This window comes from Mus pahari (assembly GCF_900095145.1).
Source record: "Mus pahari chromosome X unlocalized genomic scaffold, PAHARI_EIJ_v1.1 GL456233.1, whole genome shotgun sequence".
Taxonomy (NCBI): domain Eukaryota; kingdom Metazoa; phylum Chordata; class Mammalia; order Rodentia; family Muridae; genus Mus; species Mus pahari.
The window spans coordinates 536,940-543,257 of record NW_018391603.1 but is presented as its reverse complement, the minus strand read 5'-3'; the positions used below and the strand labels follow the sequence as shown (position 1 = coordinate 543,257).

Sequence of the window (6,318 nt, the reverse complement as noted above, 5' to 3'; positions counted from 1 at the left end):
CCTTGGTCTTGCAAACTTTATATGACCCAGCACAAGGTAAGGCCTGGGCCAAGTAGTGGGATTGGGTGGGTACGGGAGCAGGGGATGGGGGGTATAGGGAACTTTCGGGATAGCATTTGAAATGTAAATAATGAAAATAATAATAATAAAAAAATTTTTAAAAATAAAATATCATTATACCAAAAAGAAAAAGAAAAAAAAGTTGTCCTTTATAAGACATGGTGTCTACTCATAGCAATAAAACTAAACTAAGACAAAATATAATCACATGAAAATACCAATGACCTTTTTTCAGAGAAGTAAAAGAAATATATTAAAATTCATATAGACCTATTTATGAATTTTGAAAAATCCTGAACAAACACAGTAGCCCTCTAGGAATCATAATATTTAATTTCAAAATACACTAAAAGCTATAGTATCAAAAGTAACATGTATTGGTATTAAAACAGATATCCAAACCAATGGAATGAAAGGAATAAAAAATAAATTTACACAACTCTGGTCATCAATTTCTTGATGAATATGCTAAAAATATGTTTTTAAAAGAGAGAGAGGGCCTGATCAATCAGTTTTGCTGGAAAAATTGGATCTATACACATAGAAGAATAAAACTATTCTCTAGGTCTTACCTTGTACAAAATCAACTCAAATCAGACCAAAGACCTTAACATAAGAAGCAAACCTCTCAAACTGCTAGTGGGAAGCTTAACATTAGTCACAATAACTTCCTTAATACACCTCTGAAAGCCCAGAAAATAACAAAAAGATTTGACAAGTGGTATTACATGAAATTAGAGAGCTTCTGTGCAGTAGAGGAAAAAATGAACAGAATAAAGACACAGCTTAAAACACAGGACAAAGATCCATAGATTAAATCCAGAATAAATCCAAAAGTTAGACTAAATGTATTTTGCATTATGCTATGTTTAGGTATGGCCCCCCATAAACTCATGTGTTTGAATAAGTCTATCTTGTCCAGGGAGTGGAATGTGATGGTTTGTATATGCTCAGCGAGTGGCATGATTAGAAGGTATGGCCCCGTTAGTGTAAGTGTAGGTGTGTCACTGTGGGTTTGGGTTATAGTCTTTCATGCCTGGATTTCAGTATTTTGCTAGCAGCCTTCAGATTAATATGTAGAACTCTCAGCTCCTCCTCCACCATGCCTGCCTGTATGCTGCTATGTTCCTGCTTTGATGATAATGGACTGAACCACTGAACCTGTTCACCTCAGATAAGCATAAGGAGTGCCTGGTATTGTATAAAAGGTCACAGTGGGATTCAACTGGTGGATCTCTGGTCACCAGATAAAGAATCCTAAGAGCAAAGAGGTTTATTGATCCAGAAATTTAGTCCTCAAGCTCCAGATCTGAAAGGAGGAAAACAGTTGCCAGAAACAGCATAGATACCAAACGAATATTTTGCTGCCATTCTCAGAGTTGACAAGCAGGAGCAGAGTAGTACTGTGAGACCCCTGAGATGGACACTAAGACAAGCTAGTATTGTCTGCCACAATCTGTATTTCCAAGAAAGAACTAGGAGAAATAAACACATGGTATAAGTTCCAAGACTCTACTGCTATAATGAACATTCTGTTCATCACACTGCTTATGAAACAATGTATGACTTCTTTTAATATTGTGGTAAATCATGTTTTCTTTTCATGGTTGTTCTATAATAAAGGCAGATTTGGTCCATAGTGCTCATATTTCTCCCTGCACCTCTATAGTCACTTACCGAATGTAAAATTAACTACTTTTAAACCTTAACTACACTGTATCCTGAAAAGCAAACTATAAAAAAGCAACAATAAATTAAGACCACTGTATGAAAATGGATTATTACAATGCTCCTAAGTAGTAGAGCTCAGTGGTTTTGTTCAGTAATTAAACAGTAAAGTCTCCAACTATTTTGTTTTTATGAAACTTGCTGGTGGTGTTCATTAAATACATAAATAACATTTTGGACAATAATTTTTGTTTAAAATCCTTTACTAATATAGTATTCTCATGAGCATTATTCAGAGTTAACATTCAACTCATGCAGGAAAGAATGCCATTTCCAGTAGTTTTAAAAGGTTCTTCGGAATTGTTTTCAGGACGTTTCTAGCCTAATTTCCCTCCTACAACAACACTGACAGCCTTGGTCTGAGAGACATAGGGTACAATCTGACCAGAGAACAATAGTAAAATGATATAGAAAGAAGGCAGCCTGGGAGTCTAGTCTCAAGCACAGCTTGCTCCAGCTCTTTTACAGTTAGGCCCAACTGGCCCTATCCTGATCTCCAGGAAGGCTGTATGGCAAAACTAGCACAAATCATGAGGAAAATATTAAGGAAAGGCAGGAGTGTCCTCCTCAGCTAGTGTAAGGTGAGTACTATCACCCTGGGATGAGGATTGGAGCTACCACTGCCCCAGCCCTGTGCCAGGCCCCAAAGCACAAGACTAGGTGCCATGGGTCCTGGCCACCTAAGACAACCCTCCCCAGACCCGAGGTACTGTACCTACCTGCGTTGGAAGTCGCGACTCAGAAGTTTGGGGAGGCAAATGCGAGCAAAGAGGGGCTGTAGTGCAGCCTTGTCAGTCCTTTTGCGTTTTACCACCCAGCCTCCCACAGCAGTCTGACTCCCGCTCCCGCTCCCCTCCCCCAGCCTGCTCTAGCCCAGCAGAGAACCTTAAAGCCCCGCCCCGCTCCTTCCGTTCCTGCAGAGTGGAATCCTCGCAGGGCGCATTTAAAGACTAGGATTCAGAAAGATCAGCCAAGTAGTATAGTCGGTAGTATTCACTGAACAAATTTGGAGGTATAACAAGAGAAAGATGGGTCCAGGATGTTACAGTGCATGTAAAACTCAGGTTGCCTGCCTTTTTCTGTTTTCTTATATAATCTCGTGTCTATGCTTTTATTAATGGTAGCTTATTGAGGTTTCATAAGAACTAAAATTTTTCCACTATCCTTCCACATGTCACATATCCCTCACTACTGGATTTCTACAGATTCGGATGAGCATTTTGAATCAAAGGGCCAACTACAGTGCTAATGCAGTACACTTTAAAGGGGGAATAAACCACAAGAAATGAACACTTTGTGCGAATGAAATTTAATAATAATGCATACTAGAAAAACCAAGAGATGCAGCATGAAATAATCTGTCATAAAGGTACAAAAGAAAACACTTTTTTTGGATTCAACATTAACAAAAGAAGAAAAGGCTTTCATTATGTTGGAGGCTTTTTAATATTCCTCTGTCATTTTATACTGGAATTCTCCCTATCTACGGTTGTTCATTTGGAAAAATTTATAGTCTTTTTTTAAAAATCAATTTTGTATTCCTCTGTTATTCCTCAGACATTTCTATATAAATTTACATTATTTTCCCTTTGATTCCATATGCCTTATATACCACTTACTCTGGATTCTAATTTCTCTTTCTACTTATTTCTTCTGTGCAGTGAACAAGCAGCGTTTTGAAAGTGAAAAGGTTTTATTTTTCAAATCTGATTACCAAGCATAGGATGTATTCTTTAATGAATATTTGTTAATAATTGCCAAAGACCACTGAATATGCATACTAAAGATTGTATCCAAAATGTAAATTAATGCTAAGAAGAAAAACTAAATAAGATTAAAAATCTAGATTTTATCCAGCTGGTATTAATTCATTGCAACAAATATGGAGTCTACTATATGTCAAACTTTGCAGTGATTTCTAGGTATAAACTGATGATCAAAACCAGGACATAGTTCATATCCTTGTAATTTTATGCTTAAAGAATAAAAATCTATGGTGACCAGACAAATAGGAAAAAGAACATTCCAGAGAGAAGGAAAGCATGATCCAGTGTCTAGTAATATGAAGGAGCATGACAGTAGTGAACAAGATCAGTAAAGGTAAGATGAAATTGATAAATATGAAGTCCTCAAGAAAAGGCAAGAAGTTGATAAAGTTTATTTAATTCAGAGAACTTCTCCATTATATAGCAAAGAACATTTATGAAACTTATACTATCTGCCATTGACCTGTTTTATAATAAACATTTAAGAGCGATTATATTATTTGAACTTTAGGCGTAAGGCAACTAAGGCACAGATAAGTTAAACAATCTCAAAAAGATCATAATAAAGTTAAGTTTCCAAGCTAAGATTAAAATCTAAGTAAATAATATACAATAGAAACTATAATTAAAACACCATAAAAACCTAAAAAATGAATTCTTTCAACAAAATATATTCATTGGCTCTAGATACTTAACATCCATATGTATAATAAACAACACTAAGTGCTTCAAGAAAATAGTACACTGGATTCAAATATTACTATTGAAAACCTATGCCTTAACAGTGGTGATGGTGGGTGCCTTTGGTATGTGATGCTGCCCAGGCACATAGTGAAGAAGGGAGGAAAAGTAGATGCTTGAATGCTATTTTGTGGAGCACACCTACAGTTTTGGTCAAAAGGCTTTGTTTCTCTGAGCTTCGATTTTCTATTTCATACATAGATATAATCTATCTCACAAGACTATAATGATTAAAAGAGTCCATGCATGTAAAGACATGCTTGTCATGCAGCATCAGTATTAGCTATTAAAGATACAGCATTTTAGTGGCTGAAAGAGAGGAAGTATGAACAACCAGGAAAGAGAATCCAGGTACTACTTGATCAATAATGATAGATCAATGAATGATAGAAGGAAAGTTTATTTTCTCTTCTTTGTACTATTTATCCCTCGGTTTTACTTAGTACTTACTGTTAGAAATTAAAAATTGAAGCTAGGTGTGGTGATGCATGCCATTAATCCCAGCACTTGAAAGGTAGAGGCAGAAGAATCTGTGAGTTCAAGGCCAACCTGGTCTACATACCAAGTTCTAGAACAGCCAGGACTACATAGAGAGATCCTGTCTCAAAAAAAAGAAATAAAGAAAAGAAAAGAAGAAAAAATTTTAAAAGAAAGTAAGCATTGAGATAATTTCTTTTGTTGGTTTCCTTGGGGTGTGTGTGTGTGTGTGTGTGTGTGTGTGTGTGTAAAACTCATACAGTATATGACACAGAGTATATTTTAGGAATGAGTGATTAGATGGATGGATTAAAACCTAGGAACAGCTGGACATGATTTCATATACCTGTAATCTCAGCAGTAAGAAGGCCCAGTCATGAGCATCATGAGTTTGATGACTAATCACTTCTATATAATAAAAACCTGTCTAAAAAAAGACAAATGCAGACAAACAAACAACTTAGGAACAACACGTTAGGATGTTAAATAGAAAAAAATTCACCATTATATTTTTCTGTTCCTAGAGTATACTAAGCTTAAGCTTGTGTTCAACTTTCAAAACATAATATGCATATTCATTCATCTTCTCCTTTATTGCTTATAGTCTAAGCTAGGGGTAGAAGTTACTTTTCTGTAAAGAGTCATATAGTAAATATTTTCAGCTATTTTTAGACATATACAATCTGTCTTCAACTAAATTCTACTTCTATAAATCAAAAATAGCCATAGATCACAGAAAATGCATAAGCGAATGTGTGTGGAGGTGTTCTAGTAAAAGTTTATTTACAGAAACAGGAGGCAAGATTTGGCCTATGGGTTATAATTCGCCAACTCCTAATCTAGGCCAAATTACCACCATCTCTTGGACTACTGTACTGAATGATGTGTGGGAATCATTGTCTGTGACTAATATCATTTCTGTCTTGACAACTTAGTTTTATAAGCATTGTATTGAAATTTTTATCATCTTTTTAATTCTACTCAAACCTTAAGAGTTCTTGAAAAGTTTAAGCTATATATTCTGATTTGATGTTGTACTAGTCAAAAAGGTCTTTAAAATTATTAAATAAAAGGATTAGAAAATTTAGAACAGTTTATTTGATTAAAAACACGTGAATCTGCAGCCCTGAGTATCAGGAGAGGTTCAGAGAGCTTTATCCTCACCACATGGGCAATCACTATTTATAAATAAAACATGAAAGTGATGTACAGGTAATAAAGACACATGCTCCACTATGTTCATAACAGCCTTATTTATAATAGCCAGAAGCTGGAAAGAATCCAGATGTCCCTCAATACAGGAATGGATACAGAAAATGTGGTACATTTACACAATTGAGTACTACTCGGCTGTTAAAAACAATGAATTTATGAAATTCTTGGGCAAATGGATGTATCTGGAGGATATCATCCTTAGTGAGGTAACCCAGTCACAAAAGAAGTCACTAGATATGCACTCACTGATAAGCAGATATTAGTCCAGAAACTTAGAATACCCAAGATACATTTTGCAAAACACAAGAAAACCAAGGAAGACCATCGTGTG

The 6,318-nt window shown here is 35.6% G+C and overlaps 1 protein-coding gene across 1 annotated transcript in view; it reads right to left on the bottom strand.

Annotated features, from left to right (window-relative positions):
* The window catches only part of Tmlhe (trimethyllysine hydroxylase, epsilon), a 95,483-nt gene extending 92,852 nt beyond the window's left edge, over positions 1–2,631 (bottom strand). The window contains exon 1 of the mRNA XM_021188875.2: positions 2,508–2,631. The gene's annotated coding sequence lies outside the window, so the exon portion shown is untranslated. The remainder of the gene's footprint in view (positions 1–2,507) is intronic.
* Positions 2,632–6,318: the final 3,687 nt, after the last annotated feature.